General features: G+C 45.6%; 1 protein-coding gene across 2 annotated transcripts in view; it reads left to right on the top strand.

Moving 5' to 3' along the window:
- The window catches only part of EPC1 (enhancer of polycomb homolog 1), a 396,583-nt gene that overhangs the window by 29,392 nt on the left and 346,721 nt on the right, over window positions 1–20,470 (top strand). The gene's annotated exons all lie outside the window — the stretch shown is intronic.

The following is a 20,470-nucleotide window of genomic DNA, read 5'->3' on the forward strand; positions in this document are numbered from 1 at the left end:
AGTCCATAGTCTGCTATTTAGGGGAAGCCACTGCCTGCCCTGGGATTGATAACATGGAATGTTGCTACTACAGTATTTGGGTTTCTGCCAGGTATTTGTGACCTGGACTGGCTACTGTTGGATACTGGGCTAGATGGACTATTGGTTTGACCTAGTATGGCTATTCTTATATAAAGCACAGGGCCCGAATGGTTTGTGGGCCAAATTCTGTAAGATTTGTTTTTTTGTCCCTCAATTGTCCCCACTTTGAAATCTCTGTTCATACAGTTTGTGATAGATGGTGACTTGCCAGATTCATTATAACGTGTTCAAATTGTGGTACTCTTGAAGCTGGGGAAAGAGCCAACCAATCCTTTTTCCTACAGGCCCATTTCTCTCCTCATTTTGAAAGCCAAATTGTTTGCCAAGATTTTGGCTAATTGTCTGGCACAAGCACTACCTTCTTTAGTGGCTGATCCTCAGGTGGGTTTTGTGCAGGGCTGCACGATTTATTTATTTATTAGGATTTATTTACCGCCTTTTTGAAGGAATTCACTCAAGGTGGTGTACAGTAAGAATAAATCAAACACGAGCAATAGGCAATTACAGCAGTAAAATATTCAAAAACAATGCAAAGTATGGCATGGTATACTACTTACAATGTCAACATAATACGTAATAGAACATTTGTTATGGAAATTAAGATTATTCTTTGTGTAGTTTGAATTAGAATATTAGAGAAAACTTATTGTAAGTAATAGAATTAGTTAGGCCTGTTTTATAGAAATGCATTACTGGTAATTTATTAAGCTTGCTAGTCAGAAAGCCTGGTCAACTACTTTTCATTGCATTGGTATGTTTTAATTAACTAGAAACAAAGGAAATCTACATATCTTATCTGGGAAACATGACTTCAAAGGCAAAGAGTTTCATTGTTTTTCTCCTCAGTAAAGCTTAACTGGAAATTGTGCACCTGGCAGTTATCAGATAGCAACCTTTTTGGTGTATTTAAGTTAGCATTTGAGTCAGAGTAGACAGACTGCATCAGGGTTTTGCACCTTGATGGCCTTTCTCTCTGTGCACAGATAATAAACAGAATTTACTCAGAGTCCTGAGAGTGTGCTTTTCTTTGGTAAGATTTAAATTTCCCTAACATATTGGTCCTTCAAAGCCGGACCCACTACCCTACCCCTGGTAACAGGGTCAAGATTGAACTGCACACAGACAACGACTGTCCTTAAACAGAAAGACTTCCGGGGAGCACCACTGTCAAAAGAGAGGCCAATCTTTCTGTGACCAGGGGAGGTTTCGGGTTCAAACCAAATTTAGACCAAAGAGAGCTGTCAGGAATCTGGGTAAGTTTTTTTTTTTTGGGGGGGGGGGTTCTCTCTCTTTTGTGTCCGTTTTTTCTCTTTTTGTTTTGTTTTGTGTCAAATGAATTGGGGATTCATTTAAAGACCACAGCCTGTCTGGGATGGCTACTAGAAAATAGTGTACACTTTAATGCTGTAATAGGAGTCCAGACCAGGTTTTGGAAGCCCGTGTGTCCTTCATAGGAGTCTGGATTGAGCTCATGGAGCTTGAAAGTCTAGGACTTTTCCTTACAGCAGTGAGAGTTCTGGGAACTCACAGGGGTAATTCTAAAGAAAATTAAGCTAGCATTTTGTGTTTGTCCGGATAAATGGGTAATTTGTGTTTGTAGATCAGGATTTGTATAAATGTTTGTCTTGTATTTAGATGGTCGTAATAAATAAATATTGCCGATTGCATATTCACTCTTTGTGGTGAGGTAAATAAAGAAATAAAAAAAAAAAAACATCAGATGAAACCCACAGTCATATGAGACTTTTTACCTTACCTCCCCCGCCCCCGTGACTATGGGTGGGGTCTTGTTCTTTGCAGCTAGGAAAATTTTTAATTCTTTCTTTCCTTCTTTCTTTTGTTTGTTCAGACTAATTATTTTACAACTACCAGAGTAACATCACATTTTTGTTGCAAATGTTAGAATTCAAAGTAAATCAGTGTTACAGGTTCTTTTTATCTGTTATATGTTGTAACTCAATTAGTTAGCCTCTGAAACAAAGAGCACAGGATTCATGGTAGGATATTTTCCTTGGACAGTCAGATAATGGAAATAATGCACTACATAAATTGTTCCATCCCATTGTGATGGTATTGATAGGTCATTTTTGCTCACTGTAACATGCTGGGTTAAGAGAAAGTTTCACCAATCCAAAAAATGAAGTGACCATATGGTATTAATGTGGGAACAACCTTTGTCCCTGAGCAGTTGGAGATGGAGCTGGTCTATGGGGGTGGTGCAAATGATATTGGCATGGGTAAAGATACGCGAGTATAATTGCAAGCCTACTAAAACTAGAGCAAAGCCAGACCCAACCCAAAAAGCTCCCAAACTGAATAGAACAGATGCCAAATGACCATAGGAAACTTGATCAATTGTAAATACCTAGCACCCAAAATTAAGGATGAGCTGGAGCAAACAATAATGGTGAGTTATTTACTCATAATAGTCACTTCCTTGTCATCAAGCAGATGAATCCATTACAAGTGGGTTGTGTCCATCCACCAGCAAGGGGAGATAGAGAGCACTGAAAAACCATAGTGCCTCATGGCCAACTAGCTCTATCTGCCTCTTCAGTATTCTCTATCTCCCCAGCAGGGTGGACGCAGCTTATTCAAGATCCTTCAGAAATCTGCCTGGGTGGCTCCTGTGCTTTTGCCAGTTGTAGCAGGGGTGTTGTGGCTGATGGTGCCCACTTTAAAGGCAAATAGGTTCGCCCTGTCCCTGTCTTTGCCCACGCTATGGATGCAGGCACATAGGTTCGCCCTTTCACTGCCTTTCCCACGCTACTGACCCTCCGGAGTGGAAAAAATTTGCCTCTTGCGTTGTTGCCTCTAACTTTCCTCACAGCATTAAAAAAAAAAAAAAAAAGTCGCTTCGCGCTGTAGTGCTGCGATCCCAGGAAAGAGGCTTTTCTTCTGTTTGTGCAGCGGATCGGAGCTCTGTGGACTCGATCCAGAGAGGTAAGAGCATTTTGTAGCTCCTCCAGGGAGGGCCCGTGTTTGGGACGATTTTGGCGTGAATCCGCCATTTTGAATTTCCCGCCGTTTTTGACGATGGCTGCGGAGGTTGTTAAGCGCTGTTCCTGTTGTGGCAAGCACAGATCAGCAGCAGTGCTCTGTAAATCGTGCTCTTCTGATGTCAGAGCCGGCCCGAGCATGGCGAGCGAGGTTTCTTCCTGCTCCGTGGAGCTGGCAGCGGGCGCCATTTTGGGACAGCATGGCGCGACCCCCGCTGAGGCGGAGGTACTTGAGCCTGGAGGGGAGCCTTGTATGGAGGCTAATATGAGAGCCATTACCCCCGGACTGGAACCGGGAGGCCAGGGTGAGCCATTCTCCCCTGAATTTGTTTTACTGCTATATAAAGCATTTGTTAAAAAGAACTTTACCGCAGGGATCTCAAACGGCCCGGCTGCCTGTGGTCCCCTCCAGTGGAGCCCAGCCTGGAATTGCCGTCAGGTGCGTTTTCCCCTGACAGATGGCCGCAGGATAAGCGCAGAAGGGTGGATTCCCCTTCAGAGTGTGGCACACCCCCCCCCCCCCCCGTGGTCGGGATGTGAGGAGTCTGAAGGGTCTGGCAGGCCCTCGTGGTCTGGAGAGCCAGAGGAAGGTGCAGGATTGCCACTGGATCCGGATGATGCTTCCGCGGTGAGGATTTTCCACCGCGATGAGCTTCCGGTGCTTATTTCTAATGCATTGCAGGCCCTGCTACTACTATTGAAGATCCTGCGAGTGCTGAGGTCTCCTCTGCTAATCCGAGGATGACAAGTACTAAGAAGCCTGCTCGAGCCTTTCCTTTGCATGACTTCATCCAACAGCTTATTTCGGCTGAATGGGCTGACCCCGAGGAACCTTTGAAAGTTGCCAGGGCAATGGGGCAATTATATCCTTTTAGTGAGGAGCATTTGGCTTGGATGCCCTAGTCACAGCTGTGACAAAGAGAACTACCCTCCCAGTGGAAGGAGAAGTTGCCCTGAAGGACATGCAGGACCGATGCCTTGAAGCAGCTATAAAGCGGTCCTTTGAGATTTCAGGCCTATCCTTACGGGCGTCTGCATGCAGCTGTTACGCTGCCCGAGCCTGCCTTGCCTGGTTATAACAGGCAGTGGAACAGCCCGGAGATGGAGCGGAGCCCCTTTCGGAGGTGGCACCGTGGATGGAGTCGGCCTTGTCCTTTTTGGCTGACACCCTTTATGATCTGGTCAGAGCTTCGGCTAAGCAGATGGCTGTGGCGGTAGCGGCTCGCCGCATGTTGTGGCTATGGCATTGGGCGGCGGACATGGCCTCTAAGCAAAGGTTGGTGAAGTTGCCCTTTCAATGCCTTCTCCTGTTTGGTGAGGAGTTGGAGAATATTGTTAAAGGCCTGGGGGATGCTAAACCCCAGCGCTTACCCATGGATAGGCTGCGGCCTTCCTCCAAGGGTCAGGCGGTTCCCTCCTCTTACAGACCTCGCTTCTGTGAAGCTAGAAGATACCGCCCAGGGCGTTCTGCTGGGTTTCCTTCATGTGCCCGTTTTCAGCAGAGGAACTCCTTTCGCTCGGACAAACGTTCCGCAGCAGCAGGCTCAAGACCTGGAGTTCAAGGGTGACCCTCTCAATGATGGTGCGCCAGCCCCCTCCTCGGTTTCGGTGATAGGAGGACGACTTTCCCTCTTTCGCGAGGAGTGGGCCAAGATTTCCTCAGATCAGTGGGTCTTGGACCTGATCAGAGATGGCTGCACAATAGAATTCACTGCCCCGATAAGAGACGTGTTTGTGGAGTCCCGATGTGGTTCTGCCGCTAAACGGGCAGCGGTAGAGGAGACCTTGCAAGGCTTGATTCACATAGGGGCGGTGTCCCCTGTACGTCCCGCCGAACGCAGCTCTGGCCGTTACTCCGTTTACTTTGTGGTGCCACGAAAAGGAGGGTCTTTTCGGCCAATCCTAGACTTAAAAGAAGTCAACAAGTCTCTGAAAGTGCAGCATTTCCACATGGAAACCCTGCGCTCCATCATATCGGCGGTATAGCCAGGAGAGTTTCTCACGTCTCTGGACCTGAAAGAAGCTTACTTGCACATACCAATTTGGCCCCCGCACCAGAGGTGTTTGCGGTGATGGGAAAACATTTCCAGTTTTGGGCCTTGCCTTTTGGCCTCGCCACAGCTCCCCGAACCTTTTCAAAGGTAATGGTGGTAGTAGCTGCCTTTCTCAGGCGTGTACCTAGACGACTGGCTCATCAGAGTGGACTCTGCAGAAGAGAGTCATCATGTAACAGCCAGAGTGGTCTCAGTACTTCAATCTCTGGGCTGGGTCATCAATATAGCCAAGAGTCACCTGACCCCCCTCTCAATCTCTAGAATATTTGGGGGTCCGGTTCGACACAGCCTCGGGGTTTGTCTTTCTACCCGAGCAAAGGCGGTGCAAGCTTCAGAATCAGGTCCGTCTGCTCCTGAGGATGCCTCGCCCGCGAGCTTGGGACATAGTCCAGCTGTTGGGGTCGATGACGGCCACATTGGAAGTGGTACCATGGGTGAGAGCGCACCTGAGACCTCTGCAGTGTTCCCTGCTTCAACGACGGTCTCCAATATCTCAGGATTAACTATGCAGACTCACATGGCTCAGTATGGAGTGGTGGCTCTCAGACAGCATGCTGCGGCGAGGAATGCCGCTAGAGCTCCACGATTGGTGCCTGGTGGTGACAGATGCCAGCCTGAAGGGCTGAGGTGCACATTGCCGGGGAAGGCATGCCCAGGGTCTCTGGACACCCGAGGAGTTGGAGTGGTCCATCAATCGCTTGGAGTTGAAAGCGATTTTCCAGGCGCTTCTGGCCTTTCAATTGACCCTGGAAGGATTGGCTGTCAGAGTTCTGTCGGACAACACGACAGCAGTGGCCTACATATATCGACAAGGAGGCACTCAGTACATTGCACTAGCCGCGCAGGCTTACCACTGGGCCGAGCTTCATCTGCAGTTTCTGTCAGCAGTTCATATTGCAGGTCAGAGCAACGTGCAAGCCGATTATCTGAGCAGGAATCAAATCGACCCAGCGGAGTGGGAACTTGCAGACGAAGTATTCCTGCAGATATGTGCCAAATGGGGGATGCCGTAGCGGATCTGATGGCCTCAAGCACAAATGCCAAAGTCCCGTGCTTTTACAGCAGACGGAGAGATACTCGCTCGGTGGGGTTGGATGCCTTGGCTCAACCCTGGTCTCAGGGCCTCCTGTATGTGTTCCCTCCGTGGCCCTTGATAGGGCGAGTTCTCCTTTCGGATTCGGCTACACCAAGGAGAGGTGGTTCTCAATGGCCCAGATTGGCCCAGGAGGCCGTGGTATGCGGTGGAGGCTCCCCTGCCGTTACCTCTGGTACCTAATCTGTTGTCACAGGCGACCGGTGACCATGGAGGACGCCTGCCGCTTTGGTCTTACGGCATGGCTATTAAGAGGTTGCAATTGAGAGACAAAGGCTATTCCAGTAAAGTCATTTCCACTCTCCTTCAGGCCCACAAGCGTTCCACGTCCGTGGCTTATGCCAGGATTTGGTGCCAATTTGAGGCTTGGTGTGCTTCTAAAGCGATCACTCCCATGCGGGCGTCTGTCTCACCGATACTTGACTTTTTGCAGGATGGTTTACAAAAAGGCCTTGCCTATAATTCCCTGCGTGTTGAAGTGGCAGCCATAGCATGTTTTCAAGGAAAGGTCGCTGGCCTCTCTCTGGCTGCTTGCCCGGATGTGGCACGGTTTCTCAGAGGGGTGCTTCGGCTCCGTCTTCCCGTGCGGGCTCCCTGTCCGGCCTGGAACCTAGGGTTAGTTTTAAAGGCCCTTCAGTGTTCGCCCTTCGAGCCTCTTAGGCGAGCTTCGGAGAAGGATGTGACCCTAAAGACGGTCCTTTTGGTGGCCATTGCATCGGCGAGACGGGTATCTGAGCTCCAGTCGCTGCCCTGTCGAGACCCATTTCTGCAATTCTCAGAGTCCGGAGTTATGGTACATACTGTGCCGGCCTTCATGCCAAAGGTGGTTTCAGCATTTCACCTAAACCAGCCTATTTTTCTGCCCTCCTTTTCTAAAGAGGAGTTTCCAGACTCATTTGGGCAGTTGCACCTTCTGGATGTGCGAAGGGCTCTGTTGCAATATCTGCGCATATCAAATGCCTTCAGGACCTCTGACTATCTTTTTGTTCTATTGTCAGGTCCGTGCAGAGGGTCTCCAACGTCTAAGGCCACTATAGCACGTTGGCTCAAAGAAGCTATTTTTTCAGCATATTTGCTGTCTGGCCGGCCTCCGCCTGAAGCCTTTAAGGCACATTCCAAAAGAGCGATTTCCTCTTCTTGGGCTGAAACTGGAGCACTCTTTCTTCAAGAGATATGTAGTGCAGCTACTTGGGCTTCTAAGCTCTCGTTTGCCCGACATTACAGGCTGGATGTAGCTGCCAGGAGAGACGCGCATTTTGGAGCACAAGTGCTGGCGCGTGGTGTGGCTTGTTCCCACCCTACCTAGGGATTGCTTTGATACATCCCACTCGTAATGGATTCATCTGCTTGATGACAAGGAAGGGAAAATTAGGTTCTTACCTTGGTAATTTTCTTTCCTTTAGTCATAGCAGATGAATCCATGAGCCCCCTCCCTCAGTGGTTCATTTTGTGATTGATGTTAATTCTTATGTTCAGTTTTTCCTGTAGATATGTTCCTTCATTGGGAGAAGTTGGAAAACAGTCTTCAGGATTTCTGTTCTGTTACAGGAGGTTGAGTTCATCCCTCCTTTGAATTATTGCTCCTGTTCTGGGGCGTTCATCCGCTGTGAGGAAAGTTCATGTTATTATGCTTTGCGGTGTAACACTGCTTTGGAAGCTTCAAATACTGAAGAGGCAGATGGAGCTAGCTGGCCATGAGGCACTATGGTTTTTCAGTGCTCTCTATCTCCTCCTGCTGGTTGATGGACACAACCCACTCGTAATGGATTCATGTGCTATGACTAAAGGAAAGAACATTACCAAGGTAAGAACCTAATTTTCCCATTTCGTATTAGCTGATATGCTCCAAGGTTACATGTTCACTATTCCTAAGCTCATACAGTTAAATATACCTATGTAAAATGGTCTAATATCCTTGCTATTTGTTTCTCTTGTCTTGAACTCTGCTTAATGTTAGTGTTAGGATTAGACTAGTCTATATCACATAGAATAAAAAGGGAGGAACCATTATGGAAATTAAGGTTATTCTTTGTGTAGTTTGAATTAGAATATTAGAGAAAACTTATTGTAAGTAATAGAATTAGTTAGGCCCGTTTTATAGAAATGCATTGCTGAATGAAAAGAGGTCCTTTACAGGCCATACTGGTAATTTATTAAGCTTGCTAGTCAGAAAGCCTGGTCAACTACTTTTCATTGCATTGGTATGTTTTAATTAACTAGAAACAAAGGAAATCTACATATCTTATCTAGGAAACATGACTTCAGAGGCAAAGAGAGTTTCATTGTTTTTCTCTTCAGTAAGGCTTAACTAGAAATTGTGCACCTGGCAATTATCAGATAGCAACCTTTTTGGTGTATTTAAGTTAGCATTTGAGTCAGAGTAGACAGACTGCATCAGGTTTTTGCACCTTGATGGCCTGTCTCTCTGTGCACAGATAATAAACAGAATTTACTCAGAGTCCTGAGAGTGTGCTTTTCTTTTATGTTCAATCTTGTTTATTAAAGAAAAATTTGACAATGCATATGCATAATAACCATAACACATTTCTATTAACAGCCCACCAAACCAACTCCCTCCCCCCTTCCCCTTCCACCCTACCTCCCCCCTCCCAACCCTTTAAACCAACATGGGTACCATTAGAAATTCAACAATCTGCTCCTAGCCATAGGGGTCAATGTATTAAGGAACGGGCTCCAAGTGTTGTGAAACCTTAAACCAGTGCTGGACTTGAAATCCACGACTCCTGTTCTTTCTGTCCGCAAGAGTGTTATCATGCGTGTCCGCCACTGAGAGGAAGTAGGATAGTGTTGGGACAGCCACTCTGACAATATCACTTGTTTAGCAACTATAATGGACTTATGCACAAAAGCTGTAAATCCTGCTGGTATGGGATGTATAATTATTGGGTGTCCCAGTAGTAATCCTGTATCATATTTCCACTTCGCCTTCCAAATTCCTGAAACATATTGTGTCAAGTCTTTCCAATATCGAACTTTGCCTTTACACGCCCAGAGCATATGCCCCAGGCTCCCCACATCTAGGGCACTCCCCCCAAGGAGAGAGTCCCATGTGAAAGGCTCTCCTGGGGGAGATGTACAGACGAAGTGCCACTTTATATTGTATCTCCCAATGTGAAACCATGTCAGTTCATTTGCGCAATGAAAGAATATGCGTTTTAAGCTGGGATATCGTGAGATCCATGGGTATATCTTGCTGCCACGCATTCAACAATTTGACATAGTCCAATTCTTCAACAGTGTCTCTAATTCTTCAACAGTGTCTCTAATATGTCTATGATGGAATTTAAGTGGGACCCTTTGTTGCGCTGCCAATGAGAAGGCTGAAGCCAGTTCCTCCTGAACATCTTCAGCCAGCTCCTCCCACGGAAGAGACTGTACATAGTGCTTCAACTGGAGATCATGAAACTTATCAGAAGGGAGCAGTGCAAACTCTGTCTGCAGCTCTTGGAAGGTTTTAATCCGCCCCTCAAGGGTAATTGCGTGCGACAGGTACACCATCCCATTCCGCTTCCACCGCTGAAATGCCGGGTAGAGGAGTCCAGGTTTGAAGGCAGGGTTCCCACATATATTGACAAGTATGGGGCAACTTTTGCCGAGAAACTGTGAAGCTTTCAAATCCATTTCCATACCGCTTTCGCTGACCCCATTATTCCTGTTCTCTGCAAAATGTATGGTATGTAAATAACTGCTAAAGTGGATGTCAGGATGTAGCTGCACTTCAATTGATGTGTTCGAGTAATCTTGGGTTCCCCTGTACCAGTCATTTATGTGGCGCATATCACTGGCAACAGTCATATATTTTATACTTAGCAGTCCCAAACCTCCATATTCTGTCGGAACACAGAGCGTGGAAAAAGGGAGGCGTGGCTTTTTCCCTTTTTGCACTACCTTTATCAGCTTCCGCTCATCGGCCTTCTTTAGAAAAAGTGGGAGAGTCTGAAATACATATAGCCACCTGGGGACTATGACCATGTTGTACAGAGCAATCCGCATCATTAAAGAGAGCGGCAAGGGGTCCCCAAGCCTGCAACTGCTTGTTTGTATCTTGCAGTAGCCGCAGCACATTCTGATCATAAAGTGTGGATAAATCCATAGGGATGTACACCCCCAGATATTTCAAAGAAGTCTGTGCCCATTGAAGGGGGAAAGGCCCAGGCCACCTTGTGCGCACCTCTGGAAGCGCCGGGAGAGCTATGGATTTATGCAGATTTAATCGAAAGCCGGAGTAACCCCCATACTGTTCAATGATCTGCAACAACTTTCCCAAAGTTTTGGAGGGCTCCCTTAATATTACTAACAGGTCATCTGCATAAGCTAAAATTCTAATATCACAGCCCGCCAGAGTAACCCCCTGGAGATCTGGAGCCGAGGAGACCCTCCGCACCAGAGGTTCCAGGGATAAAAGGAACAATAGTGGGGATAGAGGGCAGCCCTGCCTTGTACCACGGCACATCAGAAACTCTGGTTGTCTAGTACCATTTATTATCACCCCTGCCCGGGGCTGGCTGTAAAGTGCTCGTATTGCATTCATAAACCATCCCTCCAAGCCCATCATTGTCAATATTTGGAACATGAAGTCCCATCCGACCTGGTCAAAAGCCTTTTCAGCATCTAAACTCAGGATCAAGGTGGGCGCCTCAGCCTGTTGACTAGCTGCCATGGCCAGCAGAGTTTTTCTGACATTATGTACTGACTGCATAGGCGCCCGGTATAAGAGGCTTGGAGAGGCTAAGCCTCCCCTGCTGTGCTCTGAGGGGTTTAAATTGTTGATTTACCTCCATCCTCACAGCAGGAGCTGCAGTGAAAGCCCTCTAGCCTTGTGTAACCAGTTGTAGAAATTGGTTTATGGTTTGTTTACCTTACTGCTGGAAGAGCAGGGGAGGGGTTATTTTTGTTTTTATTTTATTTATTTTTGTTACATTTGTAACCCACGCTTTCCCACTCATGGCAGGCTCAATGCGGCGGGCAATGGAGGGTTAAGTGACTTGCCCAGAGTCACAAGGAGCTGCCTGTGCTGGGAATCGAACTCAGTTCATCAGTTCCCCAGGACCAAAGTCCACCACCCTAACCACTAGGCCACTCCTCCACTGGCTGGAGGTGTCCTGGGTTGTCCTGGGTTGCCAAGGAGATATTTAACGAGGATGACTTCCTGACTTGCACTGAGGACAGATTAGCAGCAGAATCGGATACTGGGCCAGAATGATCAGAAAAAGTCACCAGACAACAAAGGTAGAAAAGATCATTTTATTTTCATTATAGTGTTTGGAATATGTCCACTTTGAGAATCAGGTGCTCAACATTAAAAGTTTATATTTATTTACTTATTTATGGCATTTTATCCCACATTAAACATGAATTAGGGTGTTTTGTGGCTCTACATGAGAATTGTGATGATATGATCCCTTGTTTCATATTGTTGACGGTCTGCATTTTCTGTATGGGTGGTATATTGGTGTATTAGGTTCTGCCTAGTGTAATATTTATGGTACAGTAAGGTTCTGAGTGTGTTTTTGCACAAAGTTGTGCATAGTGTTTTGCAGTTGAGCGATTGTGCTTAGAATATGCTTTGAGCAACCACTTTATTCTTTGACACATAATACATATCTAATATCTAAATTTAATAAAAGGTATTAATTGTGACTTTTATTTTTATTTTTTCTGTGTGTTATCAGACAATTATGGATTTAAGCTCCACCCCTGGCCCCACCCCTAACCCCGCCCCCTTTAGCCTCCCCAAACAGTTGGGCCACCGACCGCCTATGACTGACTGCCGACCTCGCATGAACCCCACCTGCTCTGGACCAATCAAGGCCGGTAAGCACTTCGCAAAGCGCTCCGCCATCATCTTTGCCAATAGTTTTGTGTCAACGTTTAGTAAAGATATGGGTCTATAAGATTCCACTTTATCTAGGGGTTTCCCGGGCTTGGGTATCAATGTTATCAGCGCATTGTTAGCATATCTTGGAAAACCTCTCTCTTCAACAACCTCCCAATGGTACTCTAACAGTGCTGCCAAAGCCTCTCCTGGTAGAATTTTATAATACTCCCCAGAAAGCCCATCAGGGCCAGGGGCTGACCTTAATTTTAGTGTTTTAATCACCTGTTGTAATTCAGACATTGCTAAGCGTTTATTTAAAATCTCCAACTGCTCTTTTGTTATCTGCGGGAGGCCTATCTGATGTAAATAGTCTCGCACTGCCTGCTCCTCTGGAGGTGACCCTGCCTGGTACAAGGTTGTAAAATAATTTGTAAATGCCTGTCCTATCTTCTGATTGTCAGTAACAAGGTTTCCCTTAGAATCTGTTAAGAAAGTCACCGTCCTTGGGGTACCTGAGCTTTTATTAATCTGCCCAACATTCTACCCGCCCGGTTCCCAAACCTCTGTAGTTTGTACTTATAAAACAGAGCTGATTTCATTTCTTTTTCATGCAATAAACTGTTTAACGCTGTTTGAGTGGCTTTTAGGTTTTCTAGGATAACATTCATGGGATGATGTAAGTGTACTCTCTTAGCCTTTTGCTCCAGCCGCAGGATACCTGCTGCCCTTTTTTTGTTCTTGGTACTACAATATGCTATGATGGCACCCCGCAACACTGCCTCAGAGGCCGACCAAAACAACTCAGGCTGGAGATCAGCGTGCACTTTATTATGTTCTAGATATTGTGCCCAACTCTGTTGTACATGTGTGCGCAAATGTGGATCCAGGTACAAGTAGGCAGGATATCTCCACCCTCTCCCCTCCCCAGGGCCTGCAAACTTAAGGTCTACCCATACCAAGGTATGGTCTGCTATTTCTTCAGGACCTATAGTTGCTGTATCGACTAAGTGAAATAGGGAGCGGGCCAGCATAATATAATCAATCCTGGCAAACGTGCCATAAGCCCTTGATCTGTGCGTATCGTCCTTATCGCAAGGATGATGTATCCTCCACGGATCCACCAAATCAAGGGTCTGGTTGAATACATGAAACTCTCTAGCTCGCGTCCCTCGGTATTGGGAGGCCATTACATTAGAACAGTCTTGTCTAGGGTCAATCACTGCATTAAAATCTCCCGGTACTATCAGGTCACCACCACCACCACTTTGCAGGCACTTCCCGGCCAAGGATTTAAAGAAAGCGGGGTCATAGTTATTGGGCCCATATAGAACCAATAGCAGCAAGTCCCTCCCTGACAACCACACTCTTAATAGGATGTAATCCCCTTTAAGCCCTTTATCCAATACAGTTGCTTTGTATGGGAGTCCTTTCCGAAACAACACAGCAACTCCCCCTTTCCTACCCTGGGGTGGGGCCGCAAACACCTCACTAACCCACAATTTTTGCAGCTTGGAATGCTCTTTATCTGTGAGGTGTGTTTCTTGTAAGCACGCTATATCAGCTTTATGCCGTTTTAGTGCCGTGAGAATCTTAGATCTTTTAATCGGGGGAACTGATTGATCCCTCCTACATTCCAGGATATAATCCTAGTAGTCATCCTTCTAGGCCCTTCTATCTACAGTATGATTGCCCCTCCTCACTGCAATCCCTCCCCTCCCCCTAGATGTCACTGCCCCCCCCCCCCCCAACTCCAGAAACACTCACACCAATCAATCCTCCTTTTTGCCCAGTGAACCAAGTAGAGACCCAAACAACCCCTTCTAGGAACATGTATAACCTCCCTGCGCCCTCCAAATCCCAGGTTAAAGAAAACCCCAAATCCCAATCCCCCCCCTAGTCTCCCCCCTCTCTATCCACCCCTTAGCCATCTTCCAGACCTGAGCCTGGCGTCAGCTGGAGATCACCTGATTAGCAGAGGGCCCTCTCCCCCATACTATTTTATGTTCCTTACTACAACTAACATACTTTAATAACTGGTCCACAGCAATTGCCAGCACAGTCCTCAGTCCCCTTCAATGATTCCTTGTTTGCGCAATCCAACTTTTGCCTCCTCTGGAGATTTAAATGTACGCCATTGCCCTTGAATTAAAACTTTCAACAATGCTGGGTACTGGAGCGTAAAACGAGTTTGTTTCTGGGCCAATGTAGAACATAAAAGATGGTACTTCCGTCGCTGTTCTTGAACTCCTGCAGAGTAATCTTGGAACATCAAAACTTGTCATCCCTCGTGCGTTAAATCCCCTCTGCGGATCTTGAAACCATTTAAAATTTCCATTTTGTGTCGATAGTTAAGCAGCCGCATTACTATCACCCGTGGTCTCACCTGGGCTTCACTTTTACGACCCAAGCGGTGCGCCCGTTCAATCATTAGGGGCCCGAGGGAGTCTGACAAGGCCAGCACTTTTGTTAAACAGTCCGTGAGCCACACTACCAAGTTTCTCTCCGGTATGTTTTCTGAGATGCTCACAATCCGGACGTTGTTCCTCCGAGAACGATTTTCAAGATCTTCCAACTTGGCTTTTTGTTCCTGGAGCTGTTGTTTAACCTCTCGGAGATCCGCACTGTAGCCCTGTGAATCATCTTCCAGGGCCGAAGCCCATGTCTCAAGGTCCTCCATTCGAGTTTCCAATCCCTCCAACTTCGTATGGTAGGCATCTAGTTTTTGATCCAGGGCGTCCCACTTGGGCTGCCAGGCTCTCGCCACTGCGGTGGTTAATTGTTCAAGCTGCGAGGCAGAAAACACCTGGTCAGCCTGTTGCGGATCACCCGCCATTTTGGGGTCCGGGGTAGGCACTTTGCTTTTCTCTTTTTCTCTTTTCCCAGCACGTAGTGCCATTCCAACTGGGGTCTTATTAATGTATTTGTCCATAAAGCAGCACAAAGCCCAATTGCTGATCAATAATCGTTATTTCCGCAGTATTTGCTTGATTACGGGGTGAGGGCTCTCGAGCTGCAGCAAACCACGTCTGCTCAGCTCATTGCGTCACGTGATCTCAGAGAGTGTGCTTTTCTTTGGTAAGATTTAAATTTCCCTAACAACATTATAATTGATAGTGGAGGGTAAAGCAAAGATGTAACATATAGGTAGGTTAGAAAGTAATGTGACTGATTTAAAGAAAGTTGCACATGAGGGTTCATAGAGATGGTTAAATATTATCTCAGCTAGGGTAGGAGTGGATAAACACGTCTTGCTGCAGTATGTGCATCCCGAGTCACTCCTTGTGTGTGAGTGAGACTAACAAGTTAGTTACTTCTTCCATTAAAGGCCTGGTTAAAGAGCCAAGCTTCCACCTGCTTCCTGAAGTACAGATAGTTTTGTGTTAAGTAGAGCCTTTCAGGCAGTGCATTCCAGAGTGTGGGGGCTGCTCCGAAGAAGGCTTGCTTGCGGGTATCACATCACATGAAGAATTTAAGAATGATTCTTACCTTTTTGGAGCAGGTGGAAAGGTTTGAGACACCTTCTCTATTGGTCATTTTTAACGCAGAAAATTCATTTGACAGTGTGGCCTGGGATTTTTTATTTGCCACATTGGGGAGAAATGGTATAGAGTGGGTTTTTTTTAAAGGTGCAATATGCATCACCAAGGGCTGTCATCTGGGTGAATGGTGTTGTGTCTTAAATTTTGACATACAAAGAGGCATGTGTCAGGGGTGTGTCCCCTGTCCCCCATGTTGTTTGTTCTCTCCATAGACCCCTTAATTTGGGAGATTATGGGTAATTCAGATATAAAAAGGGTGAAGGTTGGTTCCTATGAATTCAAGCTCCTTCTTTTGCTTACGACCTTTTAGTGCACATTGTGGAACCACCAGCATTAGTGGAAAGCTTTGCTGAGTTTGGTGACTTCTGTGGCTTCAAATTAAATCTAGACAAGTATTTGGCCCTACCTACTATGGATTCCGTAAGGTGACACTGGGAGGGCCCTTTTCCTCTGCAATGAGCAACCACCTCTTTTCGATACTTAGGGATACAATTGTCTTTTAAAACTTCCCTGCTTCAAGACATGAATTTATCAATTCTTTTAGACCACAATAAGCAATGTTTAGCTAAGTGGAAGCCCCTTCCCCTATCTGTTCACAGTAGAATTCACCTTTTTAATATGATTTTATTTCCCAAGTGGTTCTACACACTCCAACTGCTACCTCTCAAAATTGTTGAAGTGGGACTTAAATTCCCTGCAGAAGCTCTTGTGTAAATGTTGTTGGAATGGAAATAAACCCAAACAGCATTTAAATATTTACAGGGTTCTTGGAAATACGGGGGTATGGGATTTCCAGATCTGCAAGAACCTATCAAGTGATATCAAACTCAAAAACATCAACACCATGGAAACGTGAATGCGGAGCACCACAAGGGTCACTGCTCTCAGACTCTTTTTTAACTTAATGATGATACCATTAGACAAATCGCTAGCCAACCAAGGACTTAACCCATACATTTATGCAGATGATGTCACGATATACATTCTGTTCAAAAAAGATATAACCGAAATCACAAACGAAATCACACAAAGCCTCCAAATAATGAACTCATGGGCGGGCGGACGCATTCCAACTAAAGCTAAACGCAGAAAAAACACAATGTCTCATCCTGTCCTCACAATATAACACAAACAAACCCAATACCATAACGGATTACACCATCCCGGTCTCAGACAGCTTAAAAATTTTGGGAGTCACAATCGACCAAAATCTCACATTTGAAGATCATGTGAAAAATACAACAAAAAAATGTTCTGCTCAATGTGGAAACTTAAAAGAATCAAACCTTTCTTCCCAAGGGAAGTATTCCGCAGCCTAGTACAATCAATGGTGTTAAGCCATTTAGACTACTGCAATGCCATTTATGCTGGATGTAAGGAACAAATCATCAAGAAGCTCACAACTGCTCAAAATACAGCAGCCAGACTCATATTTGGGAAAGTGAAATACGAAAGCGCCAAACCCCTAAGAGCGAAACTACACTGGCTCCCACTAAAAGAACGAATCGCGTTCAAAGTCTGCACCCTGGTCCACAAAATCGTTCACGGGGAAGGCCTGAACTACATGTCAGACCTTATAGACTTGCCTATTAGGAATGCAAAAAGATCAGCATGCACATTCCTCAATCTTCATTACCCTAACTGCAAAGGGCTAAAATATAAATCCACATACGCGACCAGTTTCTCATACATCTGCACGCAGCTTTGGAACGCACTACCGAAGGCAATAAAAACAACGCAAGATCTAACTATCTTCCGAAGGCTACTGAAAACAGATCTGTTCAAGAAGGCATACCATAAACATCCAGCTTAAATACTAAATAATAAGACTTTACACAACATAGACATAACTGGAATCCTATCACTTGACTGATTAACCTCTTTGCCATTAATTAATAAGCATTACCACTTCAAACTTTGTCGAATATGGTCACTCCATTTCTTACTCAGGAACTTTCATGTATTACCATAATTTATTCTTCCTTACCATGTATATGCACATGATATATATGTTATGCTAAATGTATGTTACCATGTATGCATGCAACTTAACGCATTACCACTTGTAATCTGTTATCAGGAAATGGCAACTGCCATTACGGCAAATGTAAGCCACATTGAGCCTGCAAATTGGTGGGAAAATGTGGGATACAAATGCTACAAATAAAATAAAAAAAATAATCAAACGTGTTTACTCGAGCATCTTGGGGGATTGGTATCTTGAGGAACAGGTTTATACAAATAGGAAGTATGAGCAGGCCTTTTATCACCCATGGCACATCTAATTCTCTGTTGCGTTGTCCGTTGCAATTTTAACACACTATTTGCGCCAGAATAATTTGGTGCGCTCTTTACAAGAAGCTTGGAGGGATTTAGTAACACTCCTTGGGAGAATCCTAGGATATCCAATTAGATACCTATTCAGGGCAATTTGCAGTTTTCTTCAGGTGCTAAGAATATTATCTCCTGCTGCTGAGCAACAAAGGGCTGTTTTGGGGAATGGGGGTATGATCCTTTTTTTAGGATGCATTTCTATCCAGGGGAGTAGTGGATCTATGGGATTTTTTAGTTTACCGACAGTTGCGTCATTATGTTCACTCATTAGATTCCACAGGATTGACCTTGCTGTTGGATGCTCATTTGCAGGAGTTTCTTTGGCAGGTTTTGGGACAGAGGCCTTTCAATCATAGGGAATTACAAATACTTTCTCCATTCCAGAGTCGATTAGAACTGGGTACAAAGTTGTGTCTGCATTTGGGATTACCTATGTAATCTTTGGATCTCGATAAATAAATTCACCTCATACCAGAGATTTACATTAGTGCTGAATTAAGCGAATACCAGTTTTTTGTATTTTACACTAGGAGTATTTCACTTTCTCCCATTTAAGGCGGGAGGGATAGATACGCCTATCTGTAGGAAATGTAATCAGACTGTCAAATTTTTTTCCATCTGGTGCTGCCCAAAAATAAGGCTTTATTTCCATCTGGAGCTGCCCGAAAATTAGGCTTTCTTGGAGAGCAATTTTACACTATATTGAGAGCCTTTTGGGACAACCCCTTCCCTTCTCATCGGTGGGACTGCTTCTGGATAAATATGATGCATTGTGTCTTAAGAATTGCTTTGATAATCTCCTCCGGAAGGTAGTGATGTTGGGGTGAATGAATGATCTTGGGAGTATGGATCAATGATAGTGCTCTGTCTTTTTGGACATGGAGGAATTGATGTGGGAAAGAGGAACCCGAATTATAGCTACGTCATGCAAGGTTCCATGTTAGGGGTCACAGACCAAGAAAGGGATCTAGGTGTCATCGTTGATGATACGTTGAAAACTTCTGCTCAGTCTGCTGCTGTGGCTAAGAAAGCAAATAGAATGTTAGGTATTATTAGGAAAGGAATGTAAAACAAAAATGAGGATGTTATAATGCCTTTGTATTGCTCCATGGTGTGACCGCACCTCGAATATTGTGTTCAATTCTGGTCGCCGCATCTCAAAAAAGGTGGAATTAGAAAAGGTACAGAGAAGAGCGACGAAAATGATAAGGGACTACTTCCCTATGAGGAAAGGCTAAAGCGGCTAGGGCTCTTTAGCTTTGAGAAAAGGCGGCTGAGGGGAGATATGATAGAGGTCTATAAAATGGGTGGATTTGAATGGGTAGACGTGAAGCGTCTGTTTACTCTTTCCAGAAATACTAGGACTAGGGGGCATGCTATGAAGCTACAAAGTAGTAAATTTAAAATGAATCGGAGAAAATTTTTCTTCACTCAACTTGTAATTAAACTCGAATTCGTTGCCAGAGAATATGGTAAAGGTGGTTACCTTAGCAGAGTTTAAAAAAGGTTTGGATGGCTTCCTAAAGGAAAAGTCCATAGACCATTATTAAATTGGACTTGGGGAAAATCCACAATTTCTGGGATAAGCAGTATAAAATGTTTTGTACTTGGAGAATGGTCACGTGATGGTGTGAGAGGGGAAGCTGTAAATTTCTTCTCTCTGGGGTTCCCCCCTCTCCGCTTCCCGCACAACGAGTGAAAAACGACGAGTAAGCGTCTTAAACCCACGATTACCTCAAGTACATCTGCATGGATTCCTTTGTGACGAAGGAAACCCGGGCCTCCGCGCAGAAACTATCAAAAAAAGTCGCCGAGAAACAGCGAGGGTCGGAAGGATCCAAGATGGCGCCCGGCCTGGGCCTGGAGTCCCCGCCACAGTTCCACCCGCTGCAACTCCAGCAAATCACGGAGGCAGTGAGAGCGGCTTTACAACCAGAGCTAACAAAGCTCTTGGACCAGATTGCGGGTGTGGAGTCACTGCTGGGGGAAACCACGAGGCGAATAGGAGAACTCGAAGCCCGTGTGTCAGACCTGGAGGATTTGAATGAGGGCAGAGATTCCCTATTGAAAGACCTACAGAAAACCTTGCAAGCCCAAGCGAAACACCTAGATGACCTGGAAAACAGGTCTCGCAGATCTAACCTCCGACTGATTGTGATCCCAGAGTCCGTATCAGACCGCGCCCTGCCTATGCAGCTAGAGAGCTGGCTAAAATCTGAGTTTGCTTTCTCGGACAGCAGTGGGCCACTATGCCTAGAGAGAGCACATCGCTTGGGCAGGAGAGTTGAAGGTGGTAATAGACCGAGAGTAGTCATAATCAAGGTGCACAACTTCCTGCACAAGGAAGAAATTCTGAGAGGTGCCCGCTCCAAATGGGACTCGCTGACGTTTGATGGAGCAGCTGTAAAAATCTTCCAAGATTATTCTGCAGCACTGCAGGAGCGCAGGAAAGCGTTTGGACCCCTATGCCGTCATCTGGCGACAAAGAACCAAAGATTTATGCTACTATATCCCGCTCAGCTCAAGGTACT

The sequence above is a fragment of the Microcaecilia unicolor genome, chromosome 1, assembly GCF_901765095.1.
Source record: "Microcaecilia unicolor chromosome 1, aMicUni1.1, whole genome shotgun sequence".
Taxonomy (NCBI): Eukaryota; Metazoa; Chordata; class Amphibia; order Gymnophiona; family Siphonopidae; genus Microcaecilia; species Microcaecilia unicolor.